Source organism: Phyllobates terribilis, unplaced genomic scaffold (assembly GCF_046119375.1).
Source record: "Phyllobates terribilis strain yellow unplaced genomic scaffold, ASM4611937v1 Scaffold_1__5_contigs__length_1240528914, whole genome shotgun sequence".
Classification (NCBI taxonomy): domain Eukaryota; kingdom Metazoa; phylum Chordata; class Amphibia; order Anura; family Dendrobatidae; genus Phyllobates; species Phyllobates terribilis.
In genome coordinates, this window is record NW_027362761.1 from 1,063,573,021 (window position 1) to 1,063,591,654 (window position 18,634).

An 18,634-nucleotide genomic window follows, 5' to 3' on the forward strand; every position below is an offset into this window, starting at 1 on the left:
ACACAAGGACAATTAATTATTCTCTGAAATACAAGTGTCAAAATTCCTATGGACATTCAAAGTCTTTAACCCCTTCCTTACTTTTGCTGTACATGTACGGCACAAGTAGCAACCAGTCGTTTGGAGCGAAGCTCTGCCAGAGATTGTTAACCTGTTAAATGGCACTGCCAATCTCTCACTGCAGTATTATCAGCATGTCATCATGGGGGAGCATTATTTTTCACATCTGCTGCCCTGTAATGTGATTGCTATGACAAGCAGGGGTCTGTTGAAAACCTCTGTGCCTGTCATCACATAGCTCCTTTGAAACCCAGCCTGTAGCTGGGCTTCAAAGGAAATTGTGATTTTTGCTATATATAATAGAAGCAATCAGACAATTGTAGGTTCAAGTCCCCTGAGGGGACTAACAAATACAGTAAAAAATTGGAATAATTATGAAAAAAAAAAAAAGTTCAAATCAACCATTATAAACAAAGATATTAAAAAAAATAAAATATATACATACAGTGGGGAAAATAAGTACACTGTATTTGATACACTGCTGATTTTGAAAGTTTTCCCACCTACAAAGAATGGAGAGGTCTGTAATTTTTATTGTAGGTACACTTCAACTGTGAGAGACAGAATCTAAAAATAAAAACCAGAAAATCACATTGTATGATTTTTAAATAATTAAATTGTAATTTATTGCATGAAAAAGGTATTTCATCGCCTACTAACCAGCAAGAATTCTAACTCTGACAGACCTGTTAGTTTTCCTTTAAGAAGTCATCCTCTGCTGCACTCATTACCTGTATTAATTGCACCTGTTTAAACTGGGATGGGCTACATGATAATTAGCAAGCAGCTTGGTGAGAAGGCAACAACTGTTTGCACAATTATTAGAAAATGAAATAAACACAAGATGACTGTCAATCTTCCTCTGTCTGGCGCTCCATGCAAAATCTCACCTTGTGTGGTAAGGATGATTCTGAGAAAGGTCAGGAATCAGCCCAGAACTACACAGAAGGACCTGGTCAATGACCTGAAGAGAGGTGGGACCACAGTCTCAAACATTACCATTAGTTTCACACTAAGCCATCATGGATTAAAATCCTGCAGGGCATGCAGGGTCCCCCTGCTCACATCAGCAAATGTCCAGGCCCGTTTGAAGTTCCCCAATGACCATCTGCATGATTCAGAGGAGGCATGGGAGAAGGTCATGTGGTCAGATGAGACCAAAATAGAACTTTTTGATATCAACTCCACTTGTTGTGTTTGGAGGAAGAAGAAGGATGAATACAATCCCAAGAACCCAGTCCCAACCATGTAGCATGGTGAGGGAAACATCGCACTTTTGGGGGGCTTTTCTGCAAAGGGGACAGGACAACTGCATCGCATTGAAGGGAGGAAGGACAGGGTCATGCATCGTGAGATTTTGCCTAACAACCTGCTTCCCTCAGTAAGGGCATTGAAGATGGGTCATGGCTGGATCTTCCAGCATGACAATGACCGGAAACACACAGCAAGGGCAACTAAGAAGTGGCTCTGTAAGAAGCATTTTATGGTCCTGGAGTGGCCAAGCCAGTCTCCAGACCTGAATCCCACAGAAAATCTTTGGAGGGAGCAGAAACTCAATGTTGCTCAGCGACAGCATTGACACCTGAAACATGTGGATAATTTCTGTATGGAGGAGTGGGCTAAAATCCTTGCTGCAGTGTGTGCAAACTTGGCCAAGAACTACAGGAAAGGTCTGACCTCTGCAATTGCAAACAAATGTTTCTGTACCAAAACGCTCTGTTTTTCCATTGTATCAAATGCTTATGACGCGCCCCCTGGGCCAGTGCTGTTAGGGATACCCGGAGCCGGATCAGATGGGGGTTGTAGTCTCCGAGTGGCTGTGACCCGGTCCATGCCCAGGGTGTCAAGCTCAGTGTGTGGCAGTCCTTATGATGTTACTAGTAGTGTTGAGCCACCCCCGTAGTGTGTGTTGCGCATCCAGGAGCACCAAGTCCCTGTTGTGTTGGTGGCGAGGTAACAATCATGCTTCCTTCCTCTGTCCTCTCCCCCCAACCTCGCACAACAGAAAAGTGATCAAGGTCTCCCTCATCTGATGAGTCTTCCATCAGTTCGTCCTCCACTTCTTCCTGGGCTCCTGCACCTTCCTCACTAGTTTGGCTGCTACCATGCGCCCTGGTAAAATCATCTCCCCCACCCTCACATGCCTGCCGCCCTGGTGCTGCCGACCGTCTGGACCTTGCAGATGTTAGCCCTTCCGCATAAAACTCCTCCTCCTCTACTTCCTCCACCTCCTCTTGTGCCACCACCTGACTCCGAATTCTGTTTAACATGTGCTCCAGCATGTAAATCACCGGAATAGTCATGCTGATAATGGCATCGTCAGCACTAAATATCTTCGTCGCCATTTCAAAACTGTGCAGAAGGGTGCATTGGTCCCTGATCTGAGACCACTCCTCCAGCGTGATTTGCCCCACCTCTGAATCTCGTTGGCCCAGGCTATACGTCAGAACGTATTGCACCAGGGCTTGTCGGTGCTGCCACAGTCGCTGCAACATGTGCAGAGTTGAATTCCTCCGGGTAGGCACATCGCATTTTAGCCGGTGAAGTGGCAGGCCCAACGACTTCTGTAGAGATGTAAGTCGCTGAGCTGCGGGATGCGAACGGCGGAAGTGAGCACACAGCGACCGTGCCCTCTGCAGAAGGCCATCTAGTCTGGGATAGTGGGCTAAAAATTGCTGGACAACCAGGTTCAACACGTGAGCCATACAAGGCACGTGTGTGACATTGCCCCGGCGAAGGGCCGCACCCAGGTTTGCAGCATTGTCGCACACGGCCTTCCCTGGTTTCAGGTCCAGTGGAGACAACCATTCATGAAATTGGTTCTCCAGAGCTGACCACAACTCCTCAGCTGTGTGACTCACATTTCCCAGACATTTCAATGTAAAAACCGCCTGATGACGTTGAGCCCTACTGCCAGCATAGTAAGGAGGTGTGCAGGATCCCTTCTGCGCAGTTAGAAAGCTTGTGGCATGACCAGACAGGCTTTGGGTGCAGGTGGAAGACCGAGAGGAGGTTGAGGAGGCAGAAGCAGTGGAGGAAAAATGACATAAAGAGGATTGACGCACAACTCGTGGGGACGGCAAGACTTGGACAGCAGCCCCTTGTCCTGCTGTCACCATAGTTACCCAGTGCCCAGTCAGCGACATGTAACGCCCCTGTCCATGCCTACTCGTCCAAGTGTCTGTGGTGAAATGCACCCTGTCACACACAGAGTTTCTCAAAGAAGCGGTGATGTTGTGTGCGACATGCTGGTGGAGCGCAGGCACACCTTTCTTTGAGAAGTAGTGCCGACTGGGCATCTGGTACTGGGGCACTGCGACGGACATAAGGTCTCGAAAATCCTCTGTGTCCACCAGGCGGAAAGGCAGCATTTCTGTAGCCAAGAGCTTGCAGATGGTGAAATTCAACCTCTTAGCTTTCTCATGGCTAGGAGGAAATGGTCTTTTACTTGTCCACATCTGAGGGACCGAGGGCTGGCTATTGTGCTTAGACGGGGTTGATAAGGGTGTCCCCGGCAAACTGCCGGTCTGTGAGGAAGATGCAGGCGGACATGTTAGGTTGCCTTGATCCAAAGGTGGTGCTATCGATGTCGGACAGCGCTCAAGACCAGCTGGTGTTACCACCTCCAAAGAAAATGATGACCTGCCAATCACGCTGGCTGTTGCGGGTAAAGAGGTGGCAGGTCTGCGCCCCAAAACAGGTGTGACTGCTGTCCCCCCAGTCACAGAGGATGAAGAGGCCGCGGATGCACAAGATATGGCAGACGGTGGTTGGCCCGGCCGGCTAGACCGCATTGTAGCACACTGAGCTTCCCACTGCAACTTATGCTTCATGTCCATGTGCCGGTTCATGCATGAAGTACTCAAACTATGTATTTTTTGGCCTCTACTTAGCTTTTGCTGACAAATGTTACAGATAACACGAGTTGGGTCATCTTTATCGATCTGAAAAAATGCCCAGGCTATGCAAGGCTTAGCACCCATGCGACCTGAAGAGCCACCACGACTTGTGGTGAGAGGCAGAGTTGTGTTTGAGGATGCAGTTGTTGACGTGCTTCCAGTACTACGTCTCTGTCCAGGAAGGCGCAACCTGACCTCGTCGTCACTAGCATCTTCCTCCACCTCCTCTGCTGACCTCATCTCTTGGCTGACTGTGGGTTGACAGTAAGTGGGATCTCCGACCTCATCATTATCACCCTGTGCGTTATCACACCCGTCGTCCTCAGAGCCAACCTGTTCCTGCCCTGACAAAAAACTAAAGTTGTCGCTCCAATCAGGTATTTGAGTCTTATCATCGTCTTCCTCATTGTGTCCACCAACAGGAGTTACAGTTTGGGAATGAGGGTCTACATTATGGTCAGAACCTTCTGCGTCTGGTCCTGGATCCGACTCATAAAGATTCTGGGCATCAGTGCAGATCATTTCCTCGTCTGGATTCACAGAAGCGCTGGAGTCGACCTCTGATTCCCAGGCTATAGTATGAGTAAACAGCTCTGCAGACTCAACCATCTGTTCTACCTCATACTCAGACGGGCAGCTGGAGATTTGGGAGCTGTGAGGAAGCAAGTGCGATTTGGGTGACACCTTTGAGGACTGGAGTATTTGTGATGTTGAAGTTGATGTGGAGGAGAGCCCACTTAAAGGAGCACTTGATATCCGTTGAAGCACCTGCTGTTTTTGTGCCTCATCTGGAATTTGTAGCGATTGGCGTGGCCGTAAGAAAGGGATCTTATCACATTGTCCGCTAAAAGAAGTAGACATTTTAGTTTGGCTGGAAGATGGTCTTTCTTCTGCACCTACCCCACGGACACAACCTTTTTTCCCCTTTCCAACACGCCTATTCCCCTTTCCACCAGCAGCAGGCCTTTTTCCACTCATTTTGGTGGTTAACTAATTCACAACTCTGGAGTTGTTTGCACAAAAAAACAATGGATGGTAACCGAGCAGAGCTGAGTGGCCAAACTGTGGTATTAGGCCAAAACTATTGGCTGGGTTAGATGCAGAAAAAAATTATTTTTAATTTGCAACCTGATGGAGGTCAGTATAGATGGACTAATAGACCAAGTCCCACACACCGCTAGAAGCCCAAATATTTTTTCAGAGCTAGATGCAGAAAAAAATTATTTTTAATTTGCAACCTGATGGAGGTCAGTATAGATGGACTAATAGACCAAGTCCCACACACCGCTAGAAGCCCAAATATTTTTTCAGAGCTAGATGCAGAAAAAAATTATATTCAATTTGCAACCTGCTGGAGGTCAGTATAGAAGGACTAATAGAACAAGTCCCACACACTGCTAGAAGCCCAAATATTTTTTCAGAGCTAAATGAAGAAAAAAATTATTTTTAATTTGTAACCTGATGGAGGTCAGTATAGATGGACTAATAGACCAAGTCCCACACACTGCTAGAAGCCCAAATATTTTTTCAGAGCTAGATGCAGAAAAAAATTATTTTTAATTTGCAACCTGATGGAGGTCAGTATAGATGGACTAATAGACCAAGTCCCACACACTGCTAGAAGCCCAAATATTTTTTCAGAGCTAGATGCAGAAAAAAATTATTTTTAATTTGCAACCTGATGGAGGTCAGTATAGATGGACTAATAGACCAAATCCCACACACCGCTAGAAGCCCAAATATTTTTTCAGAGCTAGATGCAGAAAAAAATTATATTCAATTTGCAACCTGCTGGACGTCAGTATAGAAGGACTAATAGAACATGTCCCACACACTGCTAGAAGCCCAAATATTTTTTCAGAGCTAAATGAAGAAAAAAATTATTTTTAATTTGCAACCTGATGGAGGTCAGTATAGATGGACTAATAGACCAAGTCCCACACACTGCTAGAAGCCCAAATATTTTTTCAGAGCTAGATGCAGAAAAAAATTATTTTTAATTTGCAACCTGATGGAGGTCAGTATAGATGGACTAATAGACCAAGTCCCACACACCGATAGAAGCCCAAATATTTTTTCAGAGCTAGACGCAGAAAATTTTTTTATTCAATTTGCAACCTGATGGAGGTCAGTATAGATGGACTAATAGACCAAGTCCCACACACTGCTAGAAGCCCAAATATTTTTTCAGAGCTAGATGCAGAAAAAAATTATTTTTAATTTGCAACCTGATGGAGGTCAGTATAGATGGACTAATAGACCAAGTCCCACACACTGCTAGAAGCCCAAATATTTTTTCAGAGCTAGATGCAGAAAAAAATTATTTTTAATTTGCAACCTGATGGAGGTCAGTATAGATGGACTAATAGAACAAGTCCCACACGCTGCTAGAAGCCCAAATATTTTTTCAGAGAAAAATGAAGAAAAAAATTATTTTTAATTTGCAACCTGATGGAGGTCAGTATAGATGGACTAATAGACCAAGTCCCACACACTGCTAGAAGCCCAAATATTTTTTCAGAGCTAGATGCAGAAAAAAATTATTTTTAATTTGCAACCTGATGGAGGTCAGTATAGATGGACTAATAGACCAAGTCCCACACACCGCTAGAAGCCCAAATATTTTTTCAGAGCTAGATGCAGAAAAAAATTATATTCAATTTGCAATCTGCTGGAGGTCAGTATAGAAGGACTAATAGAACAAGTCCCACACACTGCTAGAAGCCCAAATATTTTTTCAGAGCTAAATGAAGAAAAAAATTATTTTTAATTTGCAACCTGATGGAGGTCAGTATAGATGGACTAATAGACCAAGTCCCACACACTGCTAGAAGCCCAAATATTTTTTCAGAGCTAGATGCAGAAAAAAATTATATTCAGTTTGCAACCTGATGGAGGTCAGTATAGATGGACTAATAGAATGATGCTATGCCCAAAAGATTTTACTTCACTAGGTGCAGTAAAAAAATTGGTATTCTATACACAGGTGGTATATCTTGCAACACAGATAGGCTACTCCACTGACTAACACACTCTGCAATAGGCCAAAAAGGATTAGCTTTGCTAGATTCAGCCAAATGCTGTGAAAAAAACTTGCACAGCACTGGCACAGACCTGCCTGGCAAAAACTGATAGGAACTGATGTAACCTAGTCCTGAAAAGGACTCCAATTACAATTAGTCTTTACTCCCACAATCTATCTATTTAAGAGCACAGACCTGCCTGATAAAAGTCGTAGGAAATGCTGTAACCTAGTCCTTAAAAGGACTGCAATCACAACTATTCCCTACTCCCAAGCTATCTGTATATTTGTGCGAAAATTGGCTTGAAATTAACAAGGTATAGCGCACACAGCAACAGCGGTGCCGTCTAACATGCAGCTGCAGCAGTGAGGAAATGGTGGCGACAGGGAAAATGGCTTGGTCTTATAGGGCAAGGACATGTGACATACACTGCCAATCACACATGCCCTTGCTTGTGTGAAAAAAAGCACTTCGCTCCGTGTGTGCGCTGCTGATAGGCTGACAGATTGCACCTCCCCACTGCAAATGCGGGAAAGAGAAAAAAAAATGGAGATCTTCATTGTTCCTGCAGAGATCCATCCCCTGCCCCTCCCCCCGCCCCGCTGTACACTCAAACTGCGTATTAACATTAATTTTCATCATTACTGAGAAAAAATCCAGTTATGATTTTGGTGCACGAACAGTTATCGAACATAACCTCGAACAGCCGAATTTTTCTCAAATTGTTCGTGTTCGCCGACCGGCTCGAACACCGCCCAAAACAGCTCGAATTTGAGATTGGCGAACAGTTCGAGTAGAACAACGCTCATCTCTAGTTACTAGATGTTCTTTTGTGTCGACTACGCCACCCGTTGAATTGCGGTCAGTATGGCCGCCGCTGCAGCAGGGTCCGCTGAGGCTGGTGATGTATGTGCAGCTCAGGTAGTATAACCCCCAACGGGAGGGGTATAGCCTCAGGGGGTCAGTTGCAGAGGATGGGGGTTGTGGTGGTGCAGCGAGGATGGAAATGAGACGCAGAGTCGGGCTGTGCAGTTCAGGGTTTGTTTACTTACTGCAGTTGTTCTGGTCACTCCGTCCTTAAGTGACCACCCGAGCCGTGCTGCGTCCACCAGGTCCTGGACTCGGCCAACCCCCAGGTGATTCTGGAGCGTGGTCCTGAGCTCCCTTTCTGTCCTGTCCTCTTCTCTGGCCTTCCCCACCAGGGATCCACCTATGTCCGGCTCCCTCGGGCCTCTTGGTGGTAAACCCTTGTCTCTGGGTTCCCTGACCCTATTCCTGGTCTGCCTTCCGGGTGGATTTAGTGGGTGATCGTGGCAGATCGATCCTGCCCACGACCTCCGGTTCCTGGCTAAGGTGTGCTGTAGCCTCTGCCAGCTTGGGATCCGGTACCCTGTTGCCAACTCTTCACCCTCTGATCTAATTTGGGCTCTTGGAGTTCCTTCTTTCTCCCCCTCTGGGTCTTTCTTTCTCCTCTCTCTCTCTTGGCCTTGGAGCTGCTCTTCTCCTTTGCTCTGACAGACTGACCTCACTCTGCAAAAGACTGACCCTGATCTAAGATGGTGCCCACCTTATATACTCCCTCTATGTGTGAGCTCAGGTGACCAGCACCCAATGAGCTCCTAGCACTACCCAGACTGCTCCCCCTATCTGCCCCTACACTACTGGGATGTTCCACCCCCCTCCCACTCCAGCCAGGAACAGACACTGTCGTACCTGCACATTTCTCTAGTGGGAGTACCATCGGTCTGTTCCTCGGAAATGGGATGTGTGTAGTGCATGCAGCTGACTGAGCTCAGTTCCACACTCCATCCTTACCCGGGAGTGGAATATCACCCCTCTGGGTTGAGGTGCAATACCCCTGTAGCAGCCGAATCCTCAGGGTGCTACACTTACTTCATGCAATAAAATGCAAATTAATTATGTAAAAATCAAACAATGTGATTTTCTAGATTTTTCTAAGATTCTGTCTCTCACGCTTGAAGTGTACCTACGATAAAAATTGCAGACCTCTCCATTCTTTGTAGGTGGAAAAACCTGCAAAATTGGCAGTGTATCAAATACTATACTTTTCTCCACTGTATTTGGTATCATTGTGTCTATCAGAATATAGAATTAATTAACCCCATTGGCAAACACCATAGACGGAATAAAATTGGAAACAAACAAAATTGATTTTGTTTTAGTCACCGCAATACCGCAAAGAAATGCTATTAGAAGCAACAAAAATATATCTACAGTATACAAAAATGATATTAATAAAAATGTTGTTTCGTCCAACAAAAAGCAAGCCCTTTCACAGCTCTATCAACAAAAAATTAGAAAACAATCAATTTTATTTTTAACACTTCTAGTTCTTTTTCACCATTAAAATAATAAAGAAACTGCATAAGTTTGAAGACATCGTAATTGTACTAATGAGGAGAATCATATTGTGAGGTCATTGTTACTGTCCAATGTATGCTGTAAAAATAACTCCTAAAAAACAATATCAGAATGTCATTTTTTTTGCAATTTAACTGTAATTGGAATTTTTTTTTTATCATTTCCATAGCAGTATGTGGTAGAACTTGTCCCCAAATAAAGCCCTCATATCTCTATGTGGAAAGAAAAATAAAATGGTTATGGCTCTTAGAAAAGGGAGGAAAAGACAAAATGCAAAATAGAAATTGGCCATTTCGGGAAAGTGTTATAGCAAAAAATTAAAACAGATCTGCATGGTACTATTATATACAAGAGAAGTTGTCAAATTACATTGACACCTTATTCACCACTTCCTACTAAATCTGCACACACATTTTATACTCTGCAGGTTCTCTTTGCATTATATTGTGTTTATTAAAAGCTCTTTTCTCCATTTCTCTCAACTATTTCTGCTTTCTGGTCCAAATTCAGAAGTAAACACCTAAAATGAAGACGACAGGTCTTGGTATTCCCAGTGGTATGTAGAAAGCACAAGCAAATGCTAGAAAAAAAAAGAAGACTGTGAGGTGCAGATTAAGCCAACTCAGTGATGTATAGCAAGAGGAATATGCATTGTGTCCTGTAGTCTATACATCATCATGTAGACCTATATTTGGAACAAAATGAATTATGGATCTAGGATTTCAAATAACCTTTATAGATTCATTCTCATTCATTCATAAAATTTGCACAGACTTTATCTGTAAGTGAAACTGTTTTTTAGGTAAACTTGCAGCAAGGAGCACCCTGTGACTTTTTGAAAGTAAAATTGTCTGGAACCGAGAGCGGACACCATGTCGTGTTTGGCGAACCCATGATGTGCCTAAACAGTGGAAACCCCCCACGTGTGACCGCATTTTTGAAACTACATCCCTCCAGGATTTTATCAAGGGGTATAGTGAGCATTTTGAATCCAGAGATACAACACAGAATTTGATAACTTTAGGTCATCATATTGAATATGTTGTCATTAGTGATGAGCTCAAGTGCTCGCTACTTGAGTGTGCATCGGGTGTTAGAGTATGCACTTTTTATTGTGGGTGCTCGAGTGACATGTTTGAGTCCCCGCCACACATGTTTCACAGCTGTTAGAAACCCCCCAAAAAACATGTGGGGATTTTACGTGTATGGCAGGCAATCCTCGCGTGGTGTTTTTGGCTGTATAACAACTGTGAAACATGTGCGGGGGGATGGAGTATGTCATTTGAGCACCCGCGAGACTTGGTGTACACCTGAGAACCTGATGCAAATTCAAGTAGCGAGCATTTGCGCTCAACACTATTCATTATATCATTCATCATAATTTTTTCTTTCTTTACTTTTGAAAAAATCCCAAACCTAAATCCAATCCTTATACAACCCTGAACCAACCCAAACCTAATTCAACCTTAACTCCAACCCTAACCCAACCGTAACCCCAGCACAACCCTAACCCCAACCCTAACATAACCCTAACCCTAACATAACCCTAACCCTGATCCTAACACAACCCTAATCCTAACCCTAATCCTAGCCCTGATCCTAACCCTAACACTAACACAAACCTAGTCCTAACCCCAACTCCAACACACCCCTAATCCTAAAGCTAATACAACCCTAACCCTAATCCTAACCCAAACCCAAACCTAACCCTAATGGCACAAAATGGAAAAAAATATGCTTTTAATTTTATAATTTTAATCTAACTAAGGGGGTGACAAAAGGGCGATTTGATTAAATATTTTTTTGCTTTTGATCACTGCGGTAGGGTCTATCACAGTGATCAAAAGAAACCAATAGGAAATATTCCCTATTGTTGCCAGGTACCACCCGGCAGATCTCGGCCGGTGCACTGCGGAGGTACTGGGTGGGCTCAGGGGGCATCATTTCTCTCTCCTCTGACATGTATATCACATCAGAGGAGAGAGAAATCATTCTAACAGTGGTCACATTTTTTTTTTTGTGATCACCGTTATTCACTCAATAACAGTGATTACATGATCGGGGACTGGAAAAACCGGCCCTAATCATGTTCTCCAGGGTCTCAGCTATGCCCGGTAGCTGAGACCCCGGAGAATTTCCAACTCTGGGGGGGCGCTACAGCCTTATTTCTGATCGCCGTTTTAAAACTGCAATGAGGGACTAAGACCCCATAACAGTCGATGTTTTAATGCATATCAGTGTCATTAAGGGGTTAAAAAAGCGCTCCCATGAAAGTTTTTATCCTCTTAGTATATTACAATCATCATATTATATAGCACTGTGAACTTACAATTGCTCATTTTGCTCTTCTACCCAGTTAATTCTATAATATATAGTAAAAGTTTTCTTTTAACTATAGTTGAATAGTTTAATGAATTAAATGGTCATGTAGTCTCCAACAATAAATTATATTTACAGACACTTAATTTCCTTTAAGTATTTATAAAAAATAATCCTGTGTTAAAATGTCACTTTGTCAATTAACATTTCAATTAGCTATTCACGTTTTTTTTAAACCCAGTAGAAAATATCTAATACTTACGTTCAGATTGTTTCAAGCAGAGATTAGAAGAATGTCAACTATGGTGCCAAATTATTATGCTGTCAGAATGTCTGTAACAACATTTGAATATAAAATTTATACATTAATCTCCTATCTACCTGTCTGGGGAGTGATATGTAAAGCAGAATTCTAATGCTGTGCCTTTCAAATGTAATTTATTTTTTACTCTTTAGGTTTGCCTCAAAACCTTGTGTAGTTACAAAGTAAAAAAAAAACTCATGCCGATCTTTTAAGAAGCTAAACACTATTGCATTTATCAGCAGGATGGATAAATTAGGATATATGCAATCATAACAAGTTCCTTATGCCTGTGGCAGAACCAAAGACAAAATGTGTGTCGAAAAGCTACAACTTCATTAAAATTGCACAATAATGAGACTGCATTTTATTTTAAGTTAGTATACTTAAAGCAACATTCCAGCGTTTTTTTTTCTTTTTTTCAGCACTGGAGTGGCGCTTTAGATCTAAACCACCTACCCCTGGTCATATAGTCACCCTCCGGAGTCTTCACAGTTTCTTCGGTGATGCTCCCGTCCCCTTGCCCATCTTGTGAGTGCAGTTTCTAACTGTCTGGAAGTCAGAAGCTACGTCACAAGAGCACAATGAAAGTCTATGAGATCCAGAATGAGGCCAGAAGGAGGCTCTCATAGACTTGTATTGTAAAGTGACCTCCACGCAACTCCATGAAACACTGGAGCAGGTCACTTTTGCCGGAGACCGACGGGAGCGGCGGCGAAAACCAATGAAAACGCCGGAAGGTGATTATCGCACAGGGGGCAGGAGACATACATATAAAGCACCACTCCAGCGGTGACATAAAAAAACAACAATGCTGGAGTGGTGCTTTAAAGAGGTATTCCAATTTAAACAATTATCAGTTATCTGCTGAATAAGTAATAACTGCTAGATCAAAGTTTATTCTACCTATGGAACCCTCAGGCCACATATGCAAGTTTAGAGAATACTCTATTATGTTTTGAGGCTACATCTACTACACAGTATAAGCTGTGCAAAATTATGTCAGGATTTTAGGACAAATATTTTAAATAATGTCCTCAAGGACTATTACTTTATGTATTAATCCCCAAAACAGACATAGACCTCAGCAACTAGTGATTCTCTGCTTCTCCGTGAGAGATGATGAGGTTTTGCCTCTTTTTTGTATTATTATCTGTGAATGTTTATTGCACCTTTTTCATTATTGAATATGTGTTATTATGGTACTTTAGGGGTAGTGTATATTTATTCCTATTTAAAGTAGGCATTACATGGCTATGCTAGACATCATGCCGGTCATGCGGGTGTAACATAACTGGCGGCGTCCTTGCATAGTGGTCCAACTTCCACTGTGCAAGAGCGCGCACTTGATCTCCAGTCCAGTCTGCTAGCCTGGCTTCCCTCCATGTTGTCTGCTTGCCTCTGTTTCTGCTGCTTAAGGGCGGCGCCCGATCACTTCCTGTTTCATGTACCTGCTGCAGACACACCCCTTGTGTGTCCTCAGCCTATTGCTGTCTGTTACCTGGTATTTAACCCAGCTCCTCCCAAGAAACCCTGCCTGAGCATTGTGTTCTGTCAGTTGGCTTCTGGTCACTGATATGCCAGGTCCCGTTTATGTTTCCTGCCTTCGGTATCAGTTCCCGTGTCTGAACTGTGTCCTGTCTGTATTATCTTCTAGCCTGTTGTCTTCTGTCTATCCTGGAGGCTGCATTTCCAGGACTGTGTGTACACGCTCCTAGCCTGTTCGTTCCGCCTTCTAGGGGCCGCATACCTAGACCCTCTCCTGTATCTTGCTGCTGTGTCTGTTCTTGTCTGAATACTCTCCTAGCCTGTTTCCTGTTTTTCTCTATGTCCGTGCCTTCCCTTTTCCTGCAGAATCTGATCCCGTACCTATCTCCTACTCGTTGTCTCTGTACTCCCGTTTGTGAGTTTAGAGTCCACTCGCTACTTCATTGCAAGTATCATGTGTGTACCTGGTTCTGCCTTTCCCTTCCAGTCTGTTCCGTGTGAACAGAGCCCTGTCGCCTCTGCTCTGCCTTGCTTACCGCTCCGGCGGTTCTTGCCCGCTCTGCCCTGTCCACCGCGTCTGCGGTTTCGCTTTGCTCAGCCCTGTCCACCTCGTCTGCGGTTTCGCTTTGCTCAGCCCTGTCCACCGCGTCTGCGGTTTCGCTTTGCTCAGCCCTGTCCACCGCGTCTGCGGTTTCGCTTTGCTCAGCCCTGTCCACCGCGTCTGCGGTTTCGCTTTGCTCAGCCTTGTCCACCGCGTCTGCGGTTTGGCTTTGCTCAGCCCTGTCCACCGCGTCTGCGGTTTTGCTTTGCTCAGCTTTGCCTACCGCGTCTGCGGTTTTGCTCTGCTCAGCCTTGTCTACCGCGTCTGCGGTTCTGCCCTGCTCAGCCTTGTCTACCGCGTCTGCTGTTCTGCTCTGCTCAGCCTTGTCTACTGCGTCTGCGGTTCTGCTCTGCTCAGCCTTGTTTACCACGTCTGCGGTTCTGCTCTGCTCAGCCTTGTCTACCGCACCTGCGGCTTCGCTTTACTTTGTTTGTTTACCGCATCTGCGGCTCGGAATTTGTCTCCCAGTCTGTACTGGACCCTACCCAGCCTGCGCTCTAGTCTGCCTTTTCCTGTGTTCCCCGGTGTGGGTCGACAGCCGTGTCCGGAGTCTGACCTGGAGTAGACCCTGGTCCCTCTGCTCGGTTCCTCCCTGGTGCTCTGGCGTCGTATGCCGTCGTGCGGCCTTGGTCGGATCGGGCAGATACTTAGTTACGCCCCTACAGGAACTCTCCGGTTCATGGCACAGTGGAACCACTAAACACGCACACGCCAGTCAGTCCGGGCGTGTGCATTACAGCGGGTTATATCTCTGTGCCAAATTTTGGCTTAGAAAACAGGTTCTGACGCAGAATGCACATTTTTAAATGTTTATTTGTTTTTTCTAGGCATTTGCGTTTACTACATAATACAAATTTATATATAACCTACAAAGAGAAATGTCACACACTTAAATATAATAAAATGTATAATTTTTTAAACCAATTAAAATTAGTGTTGAGTGAGCATGCTCGACACTGATCGGTACTCGCCCGAGCCTCTCACTACTCGGGATGTTCGGCGAGCACCGACATTTTCGGGTTACTTGGGCGGGAGCTCGGGTCTCCACCCTGCATGTTTGGCACTCTTTACAGAGCCAATCAACATGCAGAGATTGCTAGCCAGTCACTGTAATGCCGCAGCCATGTTGGTTGTGGGCATTACAGTGATTGGCTGGCCGCACAGCGTCACCTCGAGTATTTAAAACCGGGCGTTGCCATCTTGGACACAGTCGCTCCGGATCAGAAAGTGTAGGGAGAGTGCTGCTGAGCTAGGGAGAGATTTATACTGTGAAATAGGTAGCGTAGGGTCTCTAAAGTCTGCAAAATCAAACAAACAGTCTTTCTGAGGACTAATATCCATCCCAGATATCAGGCAGGCAGGCTGTATAGGAGACGCAGTGGTTATACCAACAAACACTGCATTACAGTCCTGTGTGCTGCTGCTGCTTAAATTGCTAGACTTATCCCCCGGTCTCAGGGGCCAGGAAAAATCCTTTTTTTATCATCAACATCCTCTTTCTTTTTTTTTTCCCCTCAGTCAGACTGCACATACCCGTCTTACTAACCTTTTGGTATTCCCCCCCCCAAAAAAATTGAGTGTGTCTATGAGTGTTCAGACACAAACATATCTGTTTAAAATATTCTGGTGTAGGTCAGAGAACTAGAACTGTGGTATTCCTCTTCCACGGTTCAAATCTGGGTGTTATCCACCTTTTTGCCTTTTTTACATAAAAGAAAACAGTTTGAGTGTCTCGCTGACTGCTCAGACACAAATATATCTGTTTAAAAGATTCTGGTGTAGGCCAGAGAACTAGAACTGTGGTTTTCCTCTTCCACGGTTCAAATCTGGGTGTAATCCACCTTTTTGCCTTTTTTACTTAAAAGAAAACAGTTTGAGTGTCTCGCTGACTGTTCAGACACAAATATATCTGTTGAAAAGATTCTGGTGTAGGCCAGAGAACTAGAACTGTGGTTTTTCTCTTTAACGGTTCAAATCTCCTTTTTATTACCCTTTTGAAATTAATAGTGCGAGTGTAAGCTATTTTGCTTCATTTACAATGGGCAAGGCACGTGGCAAGGGACGTGGAACTGGATGTTCTGGTGTACACTATTTTGCCCGGTGTGCCATCCCCGCACTACACAAGCACGTGTCCCAAAACATCTGCCGTGCCCTCAACAATGCAGTTACTGGGAGAGTCCACCTGACAACGGACACGTGGACAAGTGCTTGTGGCTAGGGATGGTACATCTCCCTGATGGCACACTGGGTAAACATAGTGGAAGCCGGGACCCAGTCGGACCTTGGGACGGAACACATCCTCCCAACACCGAGGATTGCGGGCCCTATGTCAGCCAGAGTTGCCCCCACTGTGTACAGCTCCTGCGCATCATCCTCCTACTCCTCCTCATGGTCAGCCTCCATCTCAGATATCACCACATCAATTATAAGCTGGAAGCACTGCAGTACTGCCTCAGCCAAGCGGCAACAGGCTGTGCTTAAACTCATAAGCTTAGGTGATAAACCTCACACTGCTTGTGAGTTGTGGACAGCTGTGAAAGAGCAGGCAGATCTGTGGCTGAGACAGCTGAACCTACATCCAGGCATGGTCGTGTGTGACAATGGCCGTAACCTGGTGGCGGCTCTGAGGTGAGACGAGATCACACATGTACCATGCCTGGCTCATGTACTTAACCTCGTGGTTCAGCGGTTTCTTAATTCATACCCTGAGTTGCCAGATCTACTCGTCAAAGTACGCCGCCTGTCAGCTCATTTTCTGAAGTCGGCTACAGCTTCCGCCGCCCTTGCTGTGTTACAGTAGCGTTTGCAGCTTCCGGCACACCGACTGGTGTGTGATGTCCCCACACGTTGGAACTCTACCCTCCACTTGTTGCAAAGGATTTGTGAGCAGAAGAGAGCAGTTGTGGAGTACCAGCTGCAACAAGACCGTCGATATTCAGGTCAGACTCCAGACATAAGACCTCAGGAGTGGACCTGGATGTCTGACATATGTACCATCCTGACAAACTTTGAGGAGGCCACCAAGATGGTGAGTGGCGATGACGCCTTCATTAGCGTCAGCATCCCACTTGTCTGTCTTTTGCAACGCTCTCTGCAGAGAATTAAAGAGGAGGAATTGCAGCCAGAGTATGATGAGATGGATCAAGAAGCCGTAGTGGGCGATTACACACAGCCCAGTCTCATCTCATCCCCACATGCATTGGGGGACAATGAGGGAGAGGAGTAGGAGGAGGAGGAGGAAGAACAGGAGCTGGTATCATGCTCTGCAGACGGTAGTACCTGTACAACTGTCATACCGTTGGTTCAGCGTGGGTGGCCTGAGGACAGGGGGGGGAGGAGGAGGAGAGCATGGTCAGTTGTCATCTTGGTGAGTACGTGGAAGTCTTGCCCATTACCAGTCTGGCACGCATGGCTGACTTTATGCTACGCTGCCTTAACCGTGACCCTTGCGTTGTCAAAATGTTGGGTGACAGTCATTACAGGTTGGTGACAGTTTTAGACCCCCGCTACAAGGAGAACTTTCACTCTCTTACTCCTGAGAAAGAGAGGTCTACAAAAATGGGGCAGTACCAGAAGGCCCTTGCTGCAGAACTGTTAAAAAAATTCCCATCTGAACACGATAGCGGCAGAGGTCACAGTTCGTTGCCCAACCAAGGCGTACAGGCTAGAGAGACGCAACTCCAAACCAGCAGAGGCAGGGAATCACTGTCAATGTTATTTCACAGTTTTCTGAGACCCACCCAGCTTACAGTCCCTTAGGCGTGGGGTACTCTCACAAGGAGTGGAAAGTTTCAAAAGATGGTGAGGGAGTACCTTGCCGACCGTACCAGCATCCTCCGTGATTCCTCTGTGCCTTTTAATTATTGGGTATTCAAGCTGGACACTTGGAATGAACTCACTCTGTATGCCTTGGAGGTCCTGGCCTGCCCTGCCGCTAGCGTGTTATCGGAGCGTGTTTTTAGTGCCGGTGGGGGAGTTATAACTCATAAGCACACTCGCCTGTCAACTGACAATGCTGAGAAGCTGACCCTTATCAAACTGAACATGGGCTGGATTGGGCCAGACTTCTCATCTCCACCAAATGACCGCAAAGTAACATAAAGTCAAACCACTGTGTTATTTCGGGAGGTGTATTCCCATGCACCGCTTCAAACCCACACATGGGTATACGCTTCCTCATTTTGGCTGTATTTTGCTCTTCTCCTTATCTTCGACCTCCACCACCACTATACCACCAGGGTGACCGTGGTCCGTTTTGCCAGCATTGCAAGTTCCTCCATCCAAATTTTTGGCAGCATTTGCTTGGAAGGCATAGGCAAAGACTATGGGAGACCCACTCCCTAATAATGGGAATAATGTTTTCAATATGCTGTACTGCATGGCTCTTGTAAGGGGCATTGCAAGTTCCTCCGTCCTAATTTTTGGCAGCTTTTGCTTGGAAGACATAGGCAAAGACTATGGGAGACCCACTCCCCAATAATGGGAATAATGTTTTTAATATGCTGTACTGCATTGCTGTTGTAAGGGGCATTGCAAATTCCTCCATCCTAATTTTTGGCAG